This window comes from Danio aesculapii, chromosome 4 (genome assembly GCF_903798145.1).
Source record: "Danio aesculapii chromosome 4, fDanAes4.1, whole genome shotgun sequence".
Classification (NCBI taxonomy): Eukaryota; Metazoa; Chordata; class Actinopteri; order Cypriniformes; family Danionidae; genus Danio; species Danio aesculapii.
The window spans coordinates 14,213,397-14,234,260 of record NC_079438.1 but is presented as its reverse complement, the minus strand read 5'-3'; the positions used below and the strand labels follow the sequence as shown (position 1 = coordinate 14,234,260).

Below are 20,864 nucleotides of genomic sequence, written 5' to 3'. Positions count from 1 at the left end.
GTGGTTTAATAATCACTACTGAGAGTCCAAATATTGAAGAGCAAATCCAACGATGCGCAGCTCTACAGTTCCAGAACCATGCAAGCCAGTGGCGACAGCGGAGAGGGAAAAAAAACTTCACTAAAGGCGGAAGTGAAGAAAAAAAACCTTGAGAGAAACCAGGCTCAGTTGGGCACGACCATTTTAATTTCTCCGCTGGCCAAACGTCTTGTGCAGAGCTGCAGTCTCAGTGGCGGAGGCTGGAAGCTGGCCTCAGCGAAGACTCGTCTGTCTCTGGAGCGTCATAGGAAACAGTCTCATGTTCTCCACTCTTCCATGACCATCGCAGTAGTTGTTCAGGATTCGGCCAGGTCCAGGATATGGAAACCTTGGGATCATCTCGTCGTTGGTCTTGGATCGAATCAGTGACTCTGCATAGTCTGAGGGCCTCGGGAAGAGTATCCCCAGGTGGAAATGGAGAATAAAGAAAATAATTAGCGTAGCTGATGTTCACAGTGTATATCAGCAAGATGCATAACCTGTGTGGAAGCCCCCTAAGTGGTGCACAAAGTGTATGCTTTACTGAACAGATAGGTCTTTAATCTAGCTTTGAATTGGGAGAGTGTGTCTGAGCCTCGGACGTTATCAGGAAGGCTATTCCAGAGTTTAGGAGCTATAAATGAGAAGGCTCGACCTCCTTTACTCGACTTTGCTATTCTAGGTACTACCAGAAGTCCTGAGTTTTGAGACCTTAAATAGCGAGTTGGATTGTAGCGAGACAGAAGATTGGTTAGATAAGCAGGAGCTAGATTATTTAAAGCTTTATATGTAAGAAGCAATATTTTAAATTCAATACGAAACTTAACAGGCAGCCAGTGTAAGGAGGATAAAATTGGGGTGATGTGATCAAATTTTCTAGACCTGGTTAGAACTCTGGCAGCTGCATTTTGTACTAATTGAAGTTTGTTAATAGAGGATGCTGGGCAGCCAGCAAACAGAGCATTACAGTAGTCCAGCCTAGAAGTCATAAAAGCATGGACTAGCTTTTCTGCATCTGAGATGGATAGCATACTTCGTAACTTAGCTATATTTCTCAGATGAAAGAAAGCAGTTTTTGTGACATGGGAAATATGATTTTCAAAAGTTAAATTGCTGTCTAGTATGACACCCAGATCTTTTATAGTAGAACTAACGCTAACTTTGTATCCCTCTAATTGTAGATCGAGTTGTGAGATCTGCTGTGTACAGGATTTAGGCCCAATAAGTAATAATTCTGTTTTGTCTGAGTTTAAGAGAAGATAATTGTTGGTCATCCAGTCTTTAACATCTTTAATACACTCAGTTAGCTTGGACAGATTAGACGTCTCGTCAGGTTTAGTTGAAATATATAATTGAGTATCATCTGCATAGCAGTGAAAGCTGATCCCATGTCTTCTAATAATGTCTCCCAGGGGTAGCATGTATATTGTAAACAGTAAAGGGCCTAAAACTGATCCTTGAGGCACCCCGTATTTTACTGGGCTGATTTGTGAAGGCTGTCCATTTATATTTACAAACTGGTAACGGTCAGATAAGTATGACTTAAACCATTGTAGGGCCTGTCCCTGGACACCTGTAGACTTTAAGCGATTAATAAGGATACCATGGTCAATGGTGTCAAATGCCGCACTAAGATCGAGTAGAACTAATAGCGAGATGCACCCTTGGTCAGCAGCTAAGAGTAAATCGTTGGTTATTTTCACTAATGCAGTTTCTGTACTGTGATGAGCTCTGAAACCTGACTGAAACACTTCAAAAACATTGTTCGTCTGCAGAAAGGAGCATAATTGAGCAGAAACAACTTTTTCTAGTATTTTAGATATAAATGGAAGGTTTGAAATAGGCCTATAATTAGCTAAGTTGCTGGGTTCCAGTTGTGGTTTCTTAATAATAGGTTTAATAACAGCTAACTTGTAGGGATTTGGAACATGGCCTAAAGATAAAGAAGAGTTGATAATGTTAAGAAGAGGTTCTCCTATAACAGGTAGCAATTCTTTCAGTAACTTTGTTGGAATTGGGTCCAATATACACGTAGCTGATTTAGAGCTATTTATAATTTTGTCTAGCTCTTCCTGTTCTATGATTTTAAAGCACTGTAGGTTATTTAGATTCAGAGGCGGGTTTACTGGATCTGAAGTATAAGGCGGTGCAGAAAGTTTAATATCTCCTATTTTCTGTCTAAAGCCTTCTATTTTATCACTGAAAAAATTCATGAAGTCATCACTACTAATTTGCGGTGGAACGTTTTGTTCCAAAGATGACCGATTATTTGTTAATTTAGCGATGGTGTTAAATAAGAATCTAGGATTGTTTTGATTATTTTCTATCAGTTGGCGGAGGTGCTCAGCCCTGGCAGATTTTAAAGCCCTCCTATAGCTGGACATACTGTCTTTGTATGCAATTCTAAAGACTTCTAAATTAGTTTTTTTCCATTTACGTTCCAGGGCACGGGTTGCTGTTTTGAGAGCGCGGGTATGACTATTATACCACGGTGTAGTTTTATTCTCTCTAGCCTTTTTTAGTTTGATGGGTGCCACAGTATTTAAAGTGCTAGTAAAGATGGCATCTATACTGCTGGTTACTACATCAAGGTCATTTGCGTTTGCGGGTGCATTTCGAAGTAGAGAAAGATCAGGTAAGTTATTTATAAATTCATCTTTAGTGGATGGAACAATAGTTCTACTAGGACGATATATCGGAGCGGATCTGCTAATTTCAGGTAAACACAGCTTATATAGTAAGAGGTAGTGGTCTGTAATATCATCACTTTGTGGTATAATGTCTACATCAGTGACCTCAATTCCATAAGACAGAATTAGATCTAGTGTATGCTTTAGGCGATGAGTTGGACCAATAACATTTTGCTTTATTCCTAGTGAGACCAGCAAGTCCGTAAACGCGAGCCCTAATGTGTCGTTAGCGTCATCTATGTGGATGTTAAAGTCTCCTACAATTAGTATTTTATCAGTTTTAACTAGTAAGTCAGAGATAAAATCAGAAAACTCTTTTAGAAAATTGACATAGGGTCCTGGAGGTCTATATATGGTGATTAGAGCGAGAGATAACATAGGTTTTTGCATAGTGTTTGGAAGGACAACATTAAGCGCTAGTACTTCAAAGGAGCTAAACATAAGTCCGTTTCTCTGATTAACATTAAGAATATCACTAAAGATTGACGCGACTCCACCACCACGACCAGTTTGACGAGCCTCATGTTTATATAAGAATCCTGGAGGAGTTGCCTCATTTAAACTAATATAGTCATTTTGTTTCAGCCAGGTTTCAGTGAGACAGAGTGCATTAAGATTGTTATCTGTTATTATTTCATTTATGATAAGTGCTTTAGGTGCTAGTGACCTGATGTTTAGGAGACCAAGCTTCATGAAATTTGTATTTTCACTTTTTAGTGTTTTTTCTGGTTTAATTCTTAATAGATTATTTCTGGAGCACACAGTACGTTTGTTTCTTGATCTAATAATACGAGGAACAGACACAGTCTCTATGGGGTTAGCTAGGTATGCATTACTGTTATTTATGTGGGACGAATAGGAGTCTGTGTGGCTAAATTGTGAATTTTGTGAATTTTTACTTACTAGTCAGATAGAGCGAAGTATTCTGGTGATGTTGTCCGACAGGAGTTCAGCTCCAGCTCGACTGGGCTGCAGCCCATCAGCGCGGAAAAGCCTAGGACGCTCCCAGAAAAGATTCCAGTTATTGGCAAAGAGCAATTTCTGTTCTTCACACCATGTTAATAGCCATTCATTCAGAGCAAAAAGTCTACTGAACCTTTCATTTCCTCGGCGGTAGGTAGGAAGCGGTCCAGAAACGATGATCTGCGTGGCGGGCGAAGTGCGTCGAACCGTCTCGATCAGGCTCCTGAAGTCCTTCTTCAGGATCTCCGTCTGCCGGAGCCCGGTGTCGTTCGTCCCCACGTGGAGGACGGCGGCACCGAGGCTCTCGGCAGCGCTCAGGATAGTAGGTATCTGTGCAGAAATATTCTTAACTCGGGCACCAGGGAAGCAGAAAGTGCGTACTTTGTTACCTTTGGAGGAAGTGGAGCGGACGTGGCGGACGATTGAGTCGCCAATGATGGCAACATCGCGACCCGTCTCGCGGAGAGGGGCGAAGCGGTTCTCCGTAGGGATCTCGAACACCGGAGGAGGAGACGTTCTGCCCCGGGACCTGGCAAGCACCTTACGCGGTTGCACCCAGGGGCCGTGGTAGCCGGGAGTCGGCGTGAACGACGCCTGGGTGCACCGCGTCCTCGGTGCGCTGGGCCTGGACAGAGAAACACGCGGGGTTGAAGAAACTGGGAGATTGTCGTTGTATCGGACACTTACCTCAGACGAGCGAGTACGGGTTAAGAGCAGAGCCCTGATGCCCTCTCGCTTCGTCTCCAGCGAGCGAATCTGGGACTCCACCGCTTCCTGCTCCAGCTCCAGCGCCTCCATCGATGCCTCTCCTGCACTCAAGGACAGACACGCAAGCGACATTGTACAAGGTGAAGAGCAAAGCCAGAAAGTGAGAAAATAAATGAGTGAAAGAGGTTGGTAGCTTTAGCTGACCAGCGGTGCTAGTAGGCTAAAGCTACAAACACCAAGCGGATGCTCGAGAGACAGAACGTTTAAAAGTAGATTTGTTTGTATGAGTGTGTTAGGGGATTGTTCACCCCAAGTAGGAGAGATAAATATTTAGTGAATGAGGAGGTATTTTATGATAAAAATGTAAATTGCGAATCTAAACTCCAAACAAACGCAGAAGTGGAGAAAAACAACAAACTAAGGGTAAAGCAGTTGCTGAATGTTTGGAAAACACCCTACAAACAAGTCAAAGAAAAGAGATGATAAACAAACTGAAAAGTCAAGCAAGATTTCAGAGACAATATAAAAAAGAAACAACTTTGACAATGACTGTGAAAGATCCTGAAAATATCACAGTAGTTATGATTATAAAGGCTGTGGAAGGAAAGACTGGAGTTGGAAAATTGTTTGGATTGAGAAAAAATCAAACTTTGTCTATGAACTAACTATGGAAAATGAAACGGACTGTGATCATTTAATGGATGGACTCATGATTAACCAACACTTCTGTGAGATATCAAAACTCTGCGCAACTGAGAGAATGGTTTCTTTTTTAAATTTACCCAATTATATTCAAGCTTGTGGACTGGGGAGTTTCTCCAATTCTCCCACTAAGAAGAAGGTATCATCCAGGAACAACTGTGGCTGATGGAACAAGGTTCATCAGAGTGAAATTTCCAAAAGAAGTCACAACTCTTCCTTACAACGTCAAATTTGATACAGAGGAAGGACCCAAATATTTTAGAGTGATACATGATCAGCAGATAAAAACATGCAGATTATGTGGAAGCACTGAACATGAAAAAAAAGACACAATTTGTGTGTAGAGAATGTCTGGAGCAGGGGCATTTTGCGCGGGACTGTAAAGCCCCACGGTGCCAAGGCTGCAAAAAGACAACATTGTGGTGCAGATGTGAATCGGACGAGGAAGAGACTGGAGTTATGGAACTGCATAAACCAACGGACTGTTTTATACTTACTGTGAACTGTAATATGCCTCCAGGGAGTTGCTGACACACGTAACAAAAACAACATGAACAAAGAGTAGATTGGATCGGTCTGACAGAATTTTTTGTGGCACTGCAGACTGCTTCTTCAGGGCTCGTTGGTCTAGGGGTATGATTCTTGCTTTGGGTGCGAGAAGTCCTGGGTTCAAATCCCAGGCGGGCCCTATGACAGTCATAGAAAAAGCAGTGGTGCTGTGCTATCTATGGTGTTTCTATGTTAATTGTAGCAGCTTTTGCTGTGACTTTAGTTAATGAATATTTAGTGGACTTCTGATGTAAATCAGTCTAACATGTACAATTATACAGACAAAAAAAGGAGCGGCAATGATTGGGTTGTTAGATTTGTTTATGGATCTTGAACAACCCACCAGCTTTATATGTAAGCACCATTTTTGTCTTTGTACACAATCTCTTCTCTGTAGGCACCATGCAGGATTCAAAATGGCCTTTCGCGTTAGGTATCTCGTTACCCTTTTAGTCATAATAGGTAATATGCATGGCAATGCAGGAAGTTAATGACATGCAAACACATCTCAAGAAGGTTTTCGCAGCTACCGTGTTTCATCCACCAAACATTGCTCCCAAATTGAAGTGGGACCTTTAAAGACAACCCAGATGGGACTTGAACCAACAATCCCAAGCCCCGGAGGTTGATGCCTTATCCATTAGGCCACTGGGCCATTTCGCCAATCATTTGTCATGGATCTTTTGTATGCCTTCAACAAGATGCCAACACATGGAAAACTGCACTTTAGGATCTCGATGCCAGTTTGCATTTCATCAAAAAAGGTGTGTGCAACTAATGGTCAAACATTTTCTTTGTGCAATCATCCACATTCGTGTCTCATTGGTCCTGGGGTATGGTTCTCGCGTAGGGTGTGACTGGTTTTGAGTTTCAAATTCCAAACAAGGCCACTCTCATTAACTTGAAATCACAACATTTCTGCAGCTATTTTCTTGTTTGCATTTCATCATCATCCACCTAATAAGAGACCATTAGTTGAAAGCCACGAGGTACTTGAAGTCAAGATCTCCCTTACCTCCCGACAACACTTTCTCATCACAGCACAGACCTGCGTCCTCTTAAAAAAAAAACAGATGCAGTCGTCCTCCAGGAAACGGCGTTTCACAGCTGTGCCATGCCACTGCTGAGCTGCACCATGAAAGACCTTGAAATCATTAGGTTTTACCAAAGCCATGGTCCAAAAGCATGGCCAAAAGCACATTTTGCCTGGGCCTTTTGGAACTGTGCTAGCATCAGTCTTGAAAAGAGCTGTGCATAAAGCAACTCTCCAGAAGCAGATGGAGTGGGGAAAATGTGCCACAAAGGGACAGCCAAAAAGGACTGGGTGACTTGGAAAAAAACCTATCAAATCCCAATTTTGATGAGCCGTACAAGATGTTGCTGTCGATTTATTGAACGTTTCTCTAGGCAACATCAGAGTGTAGGGACTACAAAAAAAGCTAAATTGCGACTAGTCGCTGGACTTGAATTATTCAATATGGGATTAAACATGCAGGCCCGCAACCAAACGTCGCAAAAGCCACAGTTCCTCTCACAGAGAGAAAAAGCAAAAGCAGCTGGCTGTTCCGTAGTCGGCAGGGTTCTAACCTGACCAGGGAGACCCCAATGGATTTCAAGTCCATCGCCTTAACCTCTCGGCCACAACTACGCATGGTGGTAGCCCGTTGACTTTTTCTGCTGAATGTGGGCAAGATTGAATGCAGCACAGTTGGGGCATAAATGGCCTGAGGTTGTAAAAAGCAGCACAATCATTGCTCGCAGTTAACAGGAACACGCTGCCGTGACCCGGATTCGAACCGGGGTTGCTGCGGCCACAACGCAGAGTACTGACCACTACATGATCACGGCACACCGCTCGCTCACCGATAAGCTCTGCAGCTGCCTGCACACTAAGGGACACTGGTTTCAGAATCAGAATCAGTTTTATTGCCAAGTGTGCTTCACACACACAAGGAATTTGTTTTGGCTACAGAAGCTTCCAGTGTACATAAAGTGACATGTGACAACACAAAATAAATCTGAAAAAAAAATAATAATAATAATAAAAAATGATGAACATTAAACAGATGCGGTTAGTGAAGAAACCTGGATGTTGAGTTGTATGTACAGATTGTTATAAATATACAGGTTATAAGGTGCTGTGTACAAGTGCGAATGTAGAAAGTATTGCATTGTATATCGATATAAGGTGCTGTGTACAAGTGCGTATGAGAAAGTATTGCACATATTTATTGCACAGTAGGGGAATATTTAACTGTTCATAAGGTAGACAGCCTGAGGAAAGAAACTTTTCCTGTGTCTGATTGTTTTTGTGCTTGGTGCTCTGAAGCGCCGACCAGACGGTAACAGTTCGAACAGGTAGTGTGCTGGGTGTGAGGCGTCCAGAGTGATTTTGCGAGCCCTTTTACTCACTCTGGAAGAGTACAGTTCTTGAAGTGTAGGAAGGGTTGTGCCAGTGATTCGTTCAGCAGTCCAGACTATTCGCTGTAGTCTACAGAGGTCGGGTTTGGCAGCTGAGCCGAACCAGACGGTGATTGAAGTGCAGAGGATGGATTGGATGACAGCTGAGTAGAACTGTACGAGTAGCTCCTGTGGCAGGTTGAACTTCCTCAGCTGACGAAGGAAGTACAGTCTCTGCTGGGCTTTCTTCACAATAGAGTCTATATGAATGTCCCACTTCAGATCCTGAGAGATGGTGGTGCCCAGGAACCTGAATGACTCTACTGCAGCCACAGTACTGTTCATGATGGTGAGTGGGGGGAGTGCAGGGGGTTTTCTCCTGAAGTCCACTATCATCTCCACTGTTTTGAGCGTGTTCAGCTCCAGGTTGTTGTATCTGCACCATAACGCGAGCCGCTCCACTTCTTGTCTGTATGCAGACTCGTCACCGTTCTGGATGAGGCCGATAACAGTAGTGTCGTCTGCAAACTTAATGAGTTTGATGGAGGGGTCTTTTGCAGTTTGTTTGCGAGATTCAGAGTAGGACGGCATTTCCTTTAGGGGGCAATGAGCAAAAACAGCAAGTGGACTTTGTGGAAATACCAACCGACGTAGTCGGCAGGGTTCGAACCTGCACGGGGAGACCCCAATGAATTTCGAGTCCATCGCCTTAACCTCTCGGCCACGACTACACCTGGCCTTGACTCGTCCACTCTGTTGGCTGGATGTGGGCAACACTAGATACAGCAGAGGTTGGGGTGAGAAATCCAGCCGTGGCCTGAGGTGATGAAAACTCAGCCCAGCATGGCTTTCCGTTAACAGGTACGTGCTGCTGTGACCGCGATTCAAACTGGGATTTCTCTGGCCACAACACAGAGTGCGGATCACTGTACGGTCGCGGCAAACCACTGTTGCTCACCCACAGCTGCCTGGTCACTAAGTGACAGGGGCTTGTTTGTGAGTTGCAGAGGAGGATTCCAATTACGTATAGGAGGCTTGAAAGAAAAGAGAACAACATCATAAGTGGACGTGCAAAACAACGTAGTCGGCAGGATTCGAACCTGCGCGGGGAAAACCCCAAGGGATTTCTAGTCCATCGCCTTAACCACTCGGCCACGACTACAGACATCTGCTTTCTCTCTCCTGCTGAGGTGGCAACCAAGCACAAGGTCAACAGGGGTAGAGGAAGGTGCACTAGCTCTAGTGCAACTTTTCCGTACAATCTCTGGGAAGGAGGGACAGCATAGCTCTCTAATCTAACACACTCAGCTAACTTCATGGGCACTCTTTCCACAAAAGCTGATGATCTGAATTCAGAGCAACGTGCTCTCGCAGGCCACACCACAATGGACAGCCACCAAGTGATATGAAAAGAACAATGACGTCTCTGACAAACAGACAGGTCTTCGCCCGAACAGGGACTTGAACCCTGGACCCTCAGATTAAAAGTCTGATGCTCTACCGACTGAGCTAACCGGGCTTCTGTCGGCAGAAGCACCTGTTTGCGGAGTTGGCCCTCTGCAAGCCCCTTGCCGGCTGACAACACTTTCTCATCACAGCACAGACCTGCATCCTCTTAAAAAAACCAGATGCAGGCGTCCTCCAGGAAACGGCGTTTCAGAGCTGTGCCATGCCACTGCTGAGCTGCACCGTGAAAGACCTTGAAGTCATTAGGTGTTACCAAAGCCATGGTCCAAAAGCATGGCCAAAAGCACATTTCGCCTGGGCCTTTTGGAGGTGTGAGGTGAGGTGGCAACCAAGCACAGGGTCAACAGGGGTAGAGGAAGGTGCACTAGCTCTAGTGCAACTTTTCCGTACAATCTCTGGGAAGCAGGGACAGCATAGCTCTCTAATCTAACAAACTCAGCTAACTTCATGGGCACTCTTTCCACACAAGCTGATGATCTGAATTCAGAGCAACGTGCTCTCGCAGGCCACACCACAATGGACAGCCACCAAGTGATATGAAAAGAACAACGAGGTCTCTGACAAACAGACAGGCCTTCGCCCGAACAGGGACTTGAACCCTGGACACAGACCTGCGTCCTCTTAAAAAAAAACAGATGCAGGCGTCCTCCAGGAAACGGCGTTTCAGAGCTGTGCCATGCCACTGCTGAGCTGCACCGTGAAAGACCTTGAAGTCATTAGGTGTTACCAAAGCCATGGTCCAAAAGCATGGCCAAAAGCACATTTCGCCTGGGCCTTTTGGAACTGTGCTAGCATCAGTCTTGAAAAGAGCTGTGCATAAAGCAACTCTCCAGAAGCAGATGGAGTGGGGAAAATGTGCCACAAAGGGACAGCCAAAACGGACTGGGCGACTTGGAAAAAAAACTATCAAATCCCAATCTTGATGAGCCATACAAGATGTTGCTGTCGATTTATTGAACGTTTCTCTAGGCAACATCAGAGTGTAGGGACTACAAAAAAAGCTAAATTGCGACTAGTCGCTGGACTTGAATTATTCAATATGGGATTAAACACGCAGGCCCGCAACCAAACGTCGCAAAAGCCACAGTTCCTCTCACAGAGAGAAAAAGCAAAAGCAGCTGGCTGTTCCATAGTCGGCAGGGTTCGAACCTGCGCGGGGAGACCCCAATGGATTTCCAGTCCATCGCCTTAACCTCTCGGCCATGACTACGCATGGTCGCAGCTCGTTGACTTTTTCTACTGAATGTGGGCAACATTGAACGCAGCACAGTTGGGGCATAAATGGCCTGAGGTTGTAAAAAGCAGCACAAGCATTGCTCGCAGTTAACAGGAACACGCTGCCGTGACCCGGATTCGAACCGGGGTTGCTGCGGCCACAACACAGAGTACTGACCACTATACGATCACGGCACACCGCTCGCTCGCCGATAAGCTCTGTAGCTGCCTGGACACTAAGGGACACTGGTTTGTGACCGTGATTCAAACTGGGATTTCTCTGGCCACAACACAGAGTACGGATGACTGTACGAGAACAACAACATAAGTGGACGTGCAAAACAACGTAGTCGGCAGGATTCGAACCTGCGCGGAGAAACCCCAATGGATTTCTAGTCCATCGCCTTAACCACTCGGCCACGACTACAGACGTCTGCTTTCTCTCTCCTGCTGAGGTGGCAACCAAGCACAGGGTCAACAGGGGTAGAGGAAGGTGCACTAGCTCTAGTGCAACTTTTCCGTACAATCTCTGGGAAGCAGGGACAGCATAGCTCTCTAATCTAACAAACTCAGCTAACTTCATGGGCACTCTTTCCACACAAGCTGATGATCTGAATTCAGAGCAACGTGCTCTCGCAGGCCACACCACAATGGACAGCCACCAAGTGATATGAAAAGAACAACGAGGTCTCTGACAAACAGACAGGCCTTTGCCCGAACAGGGACTTGAACCCTGGACACAGACCTGCGTCCTCTTAAAAAAACCAGATGCAGGCGTCCTCCAGGAAACGGCGTTTCAGAGCTGTGCCATGCCACTGCTGAGCTGCACCGTGAAAGACCTTGAAGTCATTAGGTGTTACCAAAGCCATGGTCCAAAAGCATGGCCAAAAGCACATTTCGCCTGGGCCTTTTGGAACTGTGCTAGCATCAGTCTTGAAAAGAGCTGTGCATAAAGCAACTCTCCAGAAGCAGATGGAGTGGGGAAAATGTGCCACAAAGGGACAGCCAAAACGGACTGGGCGACTTGGAAAAAAAACTATCAAATCCCAATCTTATGAGCCGTACAAGATGTTGCTGTCGATTTATTGAACATTTCTCTAGGCAACATCAGAGTGTAGGGACTACAAAAAAAGCTAAATTGCGACTAGTCGCTGGACTTGAATTATTCAATATGGGATTAAACACGCAGGCCCGCAACCAAACGTCGCAAAAGCCACAGTTCCTCTCACAGAGAGAAAAAGCAAAAGCAGCTAGCTGTTCCGTAGTCGGCAGGGTTCGAACCTGCGCGGGGAGACCCCAATGGATTTCAAGTCCATCGCCTCAACCTCTCGGCCACGACTACGCATGGTTGCAGCTCGTAGACTTTTTCTGCTGAATGTGGGCAACATTGAACGCAGCACAGTTGGGGCATAAATGGCCTGAGGTTGTAAAAAGCAGCACAAGCATTGCTCGCAGTTAACAGGAACACGCTGCCGTGACCCGGATTCGAACCGGGGTTGCTGCGGCCACAACACAGAGTACTGACCACTATACGATCACGGCACACCGCTCGCTCACCGATAACCTCTGCAGCTGCCTGGACACTAAGGGACACTGGTTTGTGACCGTGATTCAAACTGGGATTTCTCTGGCCACAACACAGAGTACGGATGACTGTACGGTTGCGGCAAACCACTGTCGCTCACCCACAGCTGCCTGGTCACTAAGTGACAGGGGCTTGTTTGTGAGTTGCAGAGGAGGATTCCAATTACGTATAGGAGGCTTGAAAGAAAAGAGAACAACAACATAAGTGGACGTGCAAAACAACGTAGTCGGCAGGATTCGAACCTGCGCGGGGAAACCCCAATGGATTTCTAGTCCATCGCCTTAACCACTCGGCCACGACTACAGACGTCTGCTTTCTCTCTCCTGCTGAGGTGGCAACCAAGCACAGGGTCAACAGGGGTAGAGGAAGGTGCACTAGCTCTTGTGCAACTTTGCCGTACAATCTCTGGGAAGCAGGGACAGCATAGCTCTCTAATCTAACACACTCAGCTAACTTCATGGGCACTCTTTCCACACAAGCTGATGATCTGAATTCAGAGCAACGTGCTCTCGCAGGCCACACCACAATGGACAGCCACCAAGTGATATGAAAAGAACAACGAGGTCTCTGACAAATAGACAGGCCTACGCCCGAACGGGGACTTGAACCCTGGACCCTCAGATTAAAAGTCTGATGCTCTACCTACTGAGCTATCCGGGCTCCTGTCTACCGAGGCACCTGTTTGCGGAGTTGGACCTCTGCAAGCCCCTTGCCGGCTAACAACACTTTCTCATCACAGCACAGACCTGCGTCCTCTTAAAAAAACCAGATGCAGGCATCCTCCAGGAAACGGCGTTTCAGAGCTGTGCCATGCCACTGCTGAGCTGCACCGTGAAAGACCTTGAAGTCATTAGGTGTTACCAAAGCCATGGTCCAAAAGCATGGCCAAAAGCACATTTCGCCTGGGCCTTTTGGAGGTGTGAGGTGAGGTGGCAACCAAGCACAGGGTCAACAGGGGTAGAGGAAGGTGCACTAGCTCTAGTGCAACTTTTCCGTACAATCTCTGGGAAGCAGGGACAGCATAGCTCTCTAATCTAACAAACTCAGCTAACTTCATGGGCACTCTTTCCACACAAGCTGATGATCTGAATTCAGAGCAATGTGCTCTCGCAGGCCACACCACAATGGACAGCCACCAAGTGATATGAAAAGAACAACGAGGTCTCTGACAAACAGACAGGCCTTCGCCCGAACAGGGACTTGAACCCTGGACACAGACCTGCGTCCTCTTAAAAAAAAACAGATGCAGGCGTCCTCCAGGAAACGGCGTTTCAGAGCTGTGCCATGCCACTGCTGAGCTGCACCGTGAAAGACCTTGAAGTCATTAGGTGTTACCAAAGCCATGGTCCAAAAGCATGGCCAAAAGCACATTTCGCCTGGGCCTTTTGGAACTGTGCTAGCATCAGTCTTGAAAAGAGCTGTGCATAAAGCAACTCTCCAGAAGCAGATGGAGTGGGGAAAATGTGCCACAAAGGGACAGCCAAAACGGACTGGGCGACTTGGAAAAAAAACTATCAAATCCCAATCTTATGAGCCGTACAAGATGTTGCTGTCGATTTATTGAACGTTTCTCTAGGCAACATCAGAGTGTAGGGACTACAAAAAATAGCTAAATTGCGACTAGTCGCTGGACTTGAATTATTCAATATGGGATTAAACACGCAGGCCCGCAACCAAACGTCGCAAAAGCCACAGTTCCTCTCACAGAGAGAAAAAGCAAAAGCAACTGGCTGTTCCGTAGTCGGCAGGGTTCGAACCTGCGCGGGGAGACCCCAATGGATTTCAAGTCCATCACCTTAACCTCTCGGCCACGACTACGCATGGTGGCAGCTCATTGACTTTTTTTGCTGAATGTGGGCAACATTGAACGCAGCACAGTTGGGGCATAAATGGCCTGAGGTTGTAAAAAGCAGCACAAGCATTGCTCGCAGTTAACAGGAACACGCTGCCGTGACCCGGATTCGAACCGGGGTTGCTGCGGCCACAACACAGAGTACTGTCCACTATACGATCACGGCACACCGCTCGCTCACCGATAACCTCTGCAGCTGCCTGGACACTAAGGGACTCTGGTTTGTGACCATGATTCAAACTGGGATTTGTCTGGCCACAACACAGAGTACGGATGACTGTACGGTCGCGGCAAACCACTGTCGCTCACCCACAGCTGCCTGGTCACTAAGTGACAGGGGCTTGTTTGTGAGTTGCAGAGGAGGATTCCAATTACGTATAGGAGGCTTGAAAGAAAAGAGAACAACATCATAAGTGGACGTGCAAAACAACGTAGTCGGCAGGATTCGAACCTGCGCGGGGAAACCCCAATGGATTTCTATTCCATCGCCTTAACCACTCAGCCACGACTACAGACGTCTGCTTTCTCTCTCCTGCTGAGGTGGCAACCAAGCACAGGGTCAACAGGGGTAGAGGAAGGTGCACTAGCTCTAGTGCAACTTTTCCGTACAATCTCTGGGAAGCAGGGACAGCATAGCTCTCTAATCTAACAAAGTCAGCTAACTAACATGGGCACTCTTTCCACACAAGCTGATGATCTGAATTCAGAGCAACGTGCTCTCGCAGGCCACACCACAATGGACAGCCACCAAGTGATATGAAAAGAACAACGAGGTCTCAGACAAACAGACAGGCCTTCGCCCGAACAGGGACTTGAACCCTGGACCCTCAGATTAAAAGTCTGATGCTCTACCGACTGAGCTATCCGGGCTCCTGTCTGCTGAGGCACCTGTTTGCGGAGTTGGACCTCTGCAAGCCCCTTGCCGGCTAACAACACTTTCGCCTGGGCCTTTTGGAACTGTGCTAGCATCAGTCTTGAAAAGAGCTGTGCATAAAGCAACTCTCCAGAAGCAGATGGAGTGGGGAAAATGTGCCACAAAGGGACAGCCAAAACGGACTGGGCGACTTGGAAAAAAAACTATCAAATCCCAATCTTGATGAGCCATACAAGATGTTGCTGTCGATTTATTGAACGTTTCTCTAGGCAACATCAGAGTGTAGGGACTACAAAAAAAGCTAAATTGCGACTAGTCGCTGGACTTGAATTATTCAATATGGGATTAAACACGCAGGCCCGCAACCAAACGTCGCAAAAGCCACAGTTCCTCTCACAGAGAGAAAAAGCAAAAGCAGCTGGCTGTTCCATAGTCGGCAGGGTTCGAACCTGCGCGGGGAGACCCCAATGGATTTCCAGTCCATCGCCTTAACCTCTCGGCCATGACTACGCATGGTCGCAGCTCGTTGACTTTTTCTACTGAATGTGGGCAACATTGAACGCAGCACAGTTGGGGCATAAATGGCCTGAGGTTGTAAAAAGCAGCACAAGCATTGCTCGCAGTTAACAGGAACACGCTGCCGTGACCCGGATTCGAACCGGGGTTGCTGCGGCCACAACACAGAGTACTGACCACTATACGATCACGGCACACCGCTCGCTCGCCGATAAGCTCTGTAGCTGCCTGGACACTAAGGGACACTGGTTTGTGACCGTGATTCAAACTGGGATTTCTCTGGCCACAACACAGAGTACGGATGACTGTACGAGAACAACAACATAAGTGGACGTGCAAAACAACGTAGTCGGCAGGATTCGAACCTGCGCGGAGAAACCCCAATGGATTTCTAGTCCATCGCCTTAACCACTCGGCCACGACTACAGACGTCTGCTTTCTCTCTCCTGCTGAGGTGGCAACCAAGCACAGGGTCAACAGGGGTAGAGGAAGGTGCACTAGCTCTAGTGCAACTTTTCCGTACAATCTCTGGGAAGCAGGGACAGCATAGCTCTCTAATCTAACAAACTCAGCTAACTTCATGGGCACTCTTTCCACACAAGCTGATGATCTGAATTCAGAGCAACGTGCTCTCGCAGGCCACACCACAATGGACAGCCACCAAGTGATATGAAAAGAACAACGAGGTCTCTGACAAACAGACAGGCCTTTGCCCGAACAGGGACTTGAACCCTGGACACAGACCTGCGTCCTCTTAAAAAAACCAGATGCAGGCGTCCTCCAGGAAACGGCGTTTCAGAGCTGTGCCATGCCACTGCTGAGCTGCACCGTGAAAGACCTTGAAGTCATTAGGTGTTACCAAAGCCATGGTCCAAAAGCATGGCCAAAAGCACATTTCGCCTGGGCCTTTTGGAACTGTGCTAGCATCAGTCTTGAAAAGAGCTGTGCATAAAGCAACTCTCCAGAAGCAGATGGAGTGGGGAAAATGTGCCACAAAGGGACAGCCAAAACGGACTGGGCGACTTGGAAAAAAAACTATCAAATCCCAATCTTATGAGCCGTACAAGATGTTGCTGTCGATTTATTGAACATTTCTCTAGGCAACATCAGAGTGTAGGGACTACAAAAAAAAGCTAAATTGCGACTAGTCGCTGGACTTGAATTATTCAATATGGGATTAAACACGCAGGCCCGCAACCAAACGTCGCAAAAGCCACAGTTCCTCTCACAGAGAGAAAAAGCAAAAGCAGCTAGCTGTTCCGTAGTCGGCAGGGTTCGAACCTGCGCGGGGAGACCCCAATGGATTTCAAGTCCATCGCCTCAACCTCTCGGCCACGACTACGCATGGTTGCAGCTCGTAGACTTTTTCTGCTGAATGTGGGCAACATTGAACGCAGCACAGTTGGGGCATAAATGGCCTGAGGTTGTAAAAAGCAGCACAAGCATTGCTCGCAGTTAACAGGAACACGCTGCCGTGACCCGGATTCGAACCGGGGTTGCTGCGGCCACAACACAGAGTACTGACCACTATACGATCACGGCACACCGCTCGCTCACCGATAACCTCTGCAGCTGCCTGGACACTAAGGGACACTGGTTTGTGACCGTGATTCAAACTGGGATTTCTCTGGCCACAACACAGAGTACGGATGACTGTACGGTTGCGGCAAACCACTGTCGCTCACCCACAGCTGCCTGGTCACTAAGTGACAGGGGCTTGTTTGTGAGTTGCAGAGGAGGATTCCAATTACGTATAGGAGGCTTGAAAGAAAAGAGAACAACAACATAAGTGGACGTGCAAAACAACGTAGTCGGCAGGATTCGAACCTGCGCGGGGAAACCCCAATGGATTTCTAGTCCATCGCCTTAACCACTCGGCCACGACTACAGACGTCTGCTTTCTCTCTCCTGCTGAGGTGGCAACCAAGCACAGGGTCAACAGGGGTAGAGGAAGGTGCACTAGCTCTTGTGCAACTTTGCCGTACAATCTCTGGGAAGCAGGGACAGCATAGCTCTCTAATCTAACACACTCAGCTAACTTCATGGGCACTCTTTCCACACAAGCTGATGATCTGAATTCAGAGCAACGTGCTCTCGCAGGCCACACCACAATGGACAGCCACCAAGTGATATGAAAAGAACAACGAGGTCTCTGACAAATAGACAGGCCTACGCCCGAACGGGGACTTGAACCCTGGACCCTCAGATTAAAAGTCTGATGCTCTACCTACTGAGCTATCCGGGCTCCTGTCTACCGAGGCACCTGTTTGCGGAGTTGGACCTCTGCAAGCCCCTTGCCGGCTAACAACACTTTCTCATCACAGCACAGACCTGCGTCCTCTTAAAAAAACCAGATGCAGGCATCCTCCAGGAAACGGCGTTTCAGAGCTGTGCCATGCCACTGCTGAGCTGCACCGTGAAAGACCTTGAAGTCATTAGGTGTTACCAAAGCCATGGTCCAAAAGCATGGCCAAAAGCACATTTCGCCTGGGCCTTTTGGAGGTGTGAGGTGAGGTGGCAACCAAGCACAGGGTCAACAGGGGTAGAGGAAGGTGCACTAGCTCTAGTGCAACTTTTCCGTACAATCTCTGGGAAGCAGGGACAGCATAGCTCTCTAATCTAACAAACTCAGCTAACTTCATGGGCACTCTTTCCACACAAGCTGATGATCTGAATTCAGAGCAACGTGCTCTCGCAGGCCACACCACAATGGACAGCCACCAAGTGATATGAAAAGAACAACGAGGTCTCTGACAAACAGACAGGCCTTTGCCCGAACAGGGACTTGAACCCTGGACACAGACCTGCGTCCTCTTAAAAAAAACAGATGCAGGCGTCCTCCAGGAAACGGCGTTTCAGAGCTGTGCCATGCCACTGCTGAGCTGCACCGTGAAAGACCTTGAAGTCATTAGGTGTTACCAAAGCCATGGTCCAAAAGCATGGCCAAAAGCACATTTCGCCTGGGCCTTTTGGAACTGTGCTAGCATCAGTCTTGAAAAGAGCTGTGCATAAAGCAACTCTCCAGAAGCAGATGGAGTGGGGAAAATGTGCCACAAAGGGACAGCCAAAACGGACTGGGCGACTTGGAAAAAAAAACTATCAAATCCCAATCTTATGAGCCGTACAAGATGTTGCTGTCGATTTATTGAACGTTTCTCTAGGCAACATCAGAGTGTAGGGACTACAAAAAAAAGCTAAATTGCGACTAGTCGCTGGACTTGAATTATTCAATATGGGATTAAACACGCAGGCCCGCAACCAAACGTCGCAAAAGCCACAGTTCCTCTCATAGAGAGAAAAAGCAAAAGCAGCTAGCTGTTCCGTAGTCGGCAGGGTTCGAACCTGCGTGGGGAGACCCCAATGGATTTCAAGTCCATCGCCTTAACCTCTCGGCCACGACTACGCATGGTGGCAGCTCATTGACTTTTTCTGCTGAATGTGGGCAACATTGAACGCAGCACAGTTGGGGCATAAATGGCCTGAGGTTGTAAAAAGCAGCACAAGCATTGCTCGCAGTTAACAGGAACACGCTGCCGTGACCCGGATTCGAACCGGGGTTGCTGCGGCCACAACACAGAGTACTGACCACTATACGATCACGGCACACCGCTCGCTCACCGATAACCTCTGCAGCTGCCTGGACACTAAGGGACTACTGGTTTGTGACCAGTGATTCAAACTGGGATTTCTCTGGCCACAACACAGAGTACGGATGACTGTACGGTTCGCGGCAAACCACTGTCGCTCACCCACAGCTGCCTGGTCACTAAGTGACAGGGGCTTGTTTGTGAGTTGCAGAGGAGGATTCCAATTACGTATAGGAGGCTTGAAAGAAAAGAGAACAACAATCATAAGTGGACGTGCAAAACAACGTAGTCGGCAGGATTCGAACCTGCGCGGGGAAACCCCAATGGATTTCTAGTCCATCGCCTTAACCACTCAGGCCACGACTACAGACGTCTGCTTTCTCTCTCCTGCTGAGGTGGCAACCAAGCACAGGGTCAACAGGGGTAGAGGAAGGTGCACTAGCTCTAGTGCAACTTTGCCGTACAATCTCTGGGAAGCAGGGACAGCATAGCTCTCTAATCTAACACACGTCAGCTAACTACATGGGCACTCTTTCCACACAAGCTGATGATCTGAATTCAGAGCAACGTGCTCTCGCAGGCCACACCACAATGGACAGCCACCAAGTGATATGAAAAGAACAACGAGGTCTCTGACAAATAGACAGGCCTTACGCCCGAACAGGGACTTGAACCCTGGACCCTCAGATTAAAAGTCTGATGCTCTACCTACTGAGCTATCCGGGCTCCTGTCTAGCTGAGGCACCTGTTTGCGGAGTTGGACCTCTGCAAGCCCCTTGCCGGCTAACAACACTTTCTCATCACAGCACAGACCTGCGTCCTCTTAAAAAAACCAGATGCAGGCATCCTCCAGGAAACGGCGTTTCAGAGCTGTGCCATGCCACTGCTGAGCTGCAACCGTGAAAGACCTTGAAGTCATTAGGTGTTACCAAAGCCATGGTCCAAAAGCATGGCCAAAAGCACATTTCGCCTGGGCCTTTTGGAGGTGTGAGGTGAGGTGGCAACCAAGCACAGGGTCAACAGGGGTAGAGGAAGGTGCACTAGCTCTAGTGCAACTTTTCCGTACAATCTCTGGGAAGCAGGGACAGCATAGCTCTCTAATCTAACAAACTCAGCTAACTTCATGGGCACTCTTTCCACACAAGCTGATGATCTGAATTCAGAGCAACGTGCTCTCGCAGGCCACACCACAATGGACAGCCACCAAGTGATATGAAAAGAACAACGAGGTCTCTGACAAACAGACAGGCCTTTGCCCGAACAGGGACTTGAACCCTGGACACAGACCTGCGTCCTCTTAAAAAAACCAGATGCAGGCGTCCTCCAGGAAACGGCGTTTCAGAGCTGTGCCATGCCACTGCTGAGCTGCACCGTGAAAGACCTTGAAGTCATTAGGTGTTACCAAAGCCATGGTCCAAAAGCATGGCCAAAAGCACATTTCGCCTGGGCCTTTTGGAACTGTGCTAGCATCAGTCTTGAAAAGAGCTGTGCATAAAGCAACTCTCCAGAAGCAGATGGAGTGGGGAAAATGTGCCACAAAGGGACAGCCAAAACGGACTGGGCGACTTGGAAAAAAAACTATCAAATCCCAATCTTATGAGCCGTACAAGATGTTGCTGTCGATTTATTGAACATTTCTCTAGGCAACATCAGAGTGTAGGGACTACAAAAAAAAGCTAAATTGCGACTAGTCGCTGGACTTGAATTATTCAATATGGGATTAAACACGCAGGCCCGC

At 47.4% G+C, this 20,864-nt stretch overlaps 24 non-coding genes across 24 annotated transcripts; all 24 read right to left on the bottom strand.

Annotated features, from left to right (window-relative positions):
* Nucleotides 1-8,679: 8,679 nt before the first annotated feature.
* Nucleotides 8,680-8,761, bottom strand: trnas-cga (transfer RNA serine (anticodon CGA)). Its single transcript has one exon. It is a non-coding gene; the product is annotated as a tRNA-Ser (tRNA).
* A 348-nt stretch (nucleotides 8,762-9,109) lies between these two features.
* trnas-aga (transfer RNA serine (anticodon AGA)) lies at nucleotides 9,110-9,192 on the bottom strand. Its single transcript has one exon. It is a non-coding gene; the product is annotated as a tRNA-Ser (tRNA).
* A 284-nt stretch (nucleotides 9,193-9,476) lies between these two features.
* Nucleotides 9,477-9,549, bottom strand: trnak-uuu (transfer RNA lysine (anticodon UUU)). Its single transcript has one exon. It is a non-coding gene; the product is annotated as a tRNA-Lys (tRNA).
* Nucleotides 9,550-10,625: 1,076 nt separating this feature from the next.
* trnas-gga (transfer RNA serine (anticodon GGA)) lies at nucleotides 10,626-10,707 on the bottom strand. The gene has a single exon. It is a non-coding gene; the product is annotated as a tRNA-Ser (tRNA).
* Nucleotides 10,708-10,835: 128 nt separating this feature from the next.
* Nucleotides 10,836-10,907, bottom strand: trnah-gug (transfer RNA histidin (anticodon GUG)). Its single transcript has one exon. It is a non-coding gene; the product is annotated as a tRNA-His (tRNA).
* A 150-nt stretch (nucleotides 10,908-11,057) lies between these two features.
* trnas-aga (transfer RNA serine (anticodon AGA)) lies at nucleotides 11,058-11,139 on the bottom strand. Its single transcript has one exon. It is a non-coding gene; the product is annotated as a tRNA-Ser (tRNA).
* Nucleotides 11,140-11,972: 833 nt separating this feature from the next.
* Nucleotides 11,973-12,054, bottom strand: trnas-uga (transfer RNA serine (anticodon UGA)). The gene has a single exon. It is a non-coding gene; the product is annotated as a tRNA-Ser (tRNA).
* Nucleotides 12,055-12,182: 128 nt separating this feature from the next.
* On the bottom strand, nucleotides 12,183-12,254 carry trnah-gug (transfer RNA histidin (anticodon GUG)). The gene has a single exon. It is a non-coding gene; the product is annotated as a tRNA-His (tRNA).
* A 264-nt stretch (nucleotides 12,255-12,518) lies between these two features.
* trnas-aga (transfer RNA serine (anticodon AGA)) lies at nucleotides 12,519-12,600 on the bottom strand. Its single transcript has one exon. It is a non-coding gene; the product is annotated as a tRNA-Ser (tRNA).
* Nucleotides 12,601-12,884: 284 nt separating this feature from the next.
* trnak-uuu (transfer RNA lysine (anticodon UUU)) lies at nucleotides 12,885-12,957 on the bottom strand. The gene has a single exon. It is a non-coding gene; the product is annotated as a tRNA-Lys (tRNA).
* Nucleotides 12,958-14,033: 1,076 nt separating this feature from the next.
* trnas-uga (transfer RNA serine (anticodon UGA)) lies at nucleotides 14,034-14,115 on the bottom strand. Its single transcript has one exon. It is a non-coding gene; the product is annotated as a tRNA-Ser (tRNA).
* A 128-nt stretch (nucleotides 14,116-14,243) lies between these two features.
* On the bottom strand, nucleotides 14,244-14,315 carry trnah-gug (transfer RNA histidin (anticodon GUG)). The gene has a single exon. It is a non-coding gene; the product is annotated as a tRNA-His (tRNA).
* Nucleotides 14,316-14,946: 631 nt separating this feature from the next.
* On the bottom strand, nucleotides 14,947-15,019 carry trnak-uuu (transfer RNA lysine (anticodon UUU)). Its single transcript has one exon. It is a non-coding gene; the product is annotated as a tRNA-Lys (tRNA).
* A 432-nt stretch (nucleotides 15,020-15,451) lies between these two features.
* On the bottom strand, nucleotides 15,452-15,533 carry trnas-gga (transfer RNA serine (anticodon GGA)). The gene has a single exon. It is a non-coding gene; the product is annotated as a tRNA-Ser (tRNA).
* Nucleotides 15,534-15,661: 128 nt separating this feature from the next.
* Nucleotides 15,662-15,733, bottom strand: trnah-gug (transfer RNA histidin (anticodon GUG)). Its single transcript has one exon. It is a non-coding gene; the product is annotated as a tRNA-His (tRNA).
* A 150-nt stretch (nucleotides 15,734-15,883) lies between these two features.
* trnas-aga (transfer RNA serine (anticodon AGA)) lies at nucleotides 15,884-15,965 on the bottom strand. Its single transcript has one exon. It is a non-coding gene; the product is annotated as a tRNA-Ser (tRNA).
* An 834-nt stretch (nucleotides 15,966-16,799) lies between these two features.
* On the bottom strand, nucleotides 16,800-16,881 carry trnas-uga (transfer RNA serine (anticodon UGA)). Its single transcript has one exon. It is a non-coding gene; the product is annotated as a tRNA-Ser (tRNA).
* Nucleotides 16,882-17,009: 128 nt separating this feature from the next.
* On the bottom strand, nucleotides 17,010-17,081 carry trnah-gug (transfer RNA histidin (anticodon GUG)). Its single transcript has one exon. It is a non-coding gene; the product is annotated as a tRNA-His (tRNA).
* A 264-nt stretch (nucleotides 17,082-17,345) lies between these two features.
* On the bottom strand, nucleotides 17,346-17,427 carry trnas-aga (transfer RNA serine (anticodon AGA)). The gene has a single exon. It is a non-coding gene; the product is annotated as a tRNA-Ser (tRNA).
* A 284-nt stretch (nucleotides 17,428-17,711) lies between these two features.
* Nucleotides 17,712-17,784, bottom strand: trnak-uuu (transfer RNA lysine (anticodon UUU)). The gene has a single exon. It is a non-coding gene; the product is annotated as a tRNA-Lys (tRNA).
* A 1,076-nt stretch (nucleotides 17,785-18,860) lies between these two features.
* Nucleotides 18,861-18,942, bottom strand: trnas-uga (transfer RNA serine (anticodon UGA)). Its single transcript has one exon. It is a non-coding gene; the product is annotated as a tRNA-Ser (tRNA).
* A 128-nt stretch (nucleotides 18,943-19,070) lies between these two features.
* Nucleotides 19,071-19,142, bottom strand: trnah-gug (transfer RNA histidin (anticodon GUG)). The gene has a single exon. It is a non-coding gene; the product is annotated as a tRNA-His (tRNA).
* A 268-nt stretch (nucleotides 19,143-19,410) lies between these two features.
* On the bottom strand, nucleotides 19,411-19,493 carry trnas-aga (transfer RNA serine (anticodon AGA)). Its single transcript has one exon. It is a non-coding gene; the product is annotated as a tRNA-Ser (tRNA).
* A 286-nt stretch (nucleotides 19,494-19,779) lies between these two features.
* On the bottom strand, nucleotides 19,780-19,852 carry trnak-uuu (transfer RNA lysine (anticodon UUU)). The gene has a single exon. It is a non-coding gene; the product is annotated as a tRNA-Lys (tRNA).
* Between the last annotated feature and the right edge of the window lie 1,012 nt (nucleotides 19,853-20,864).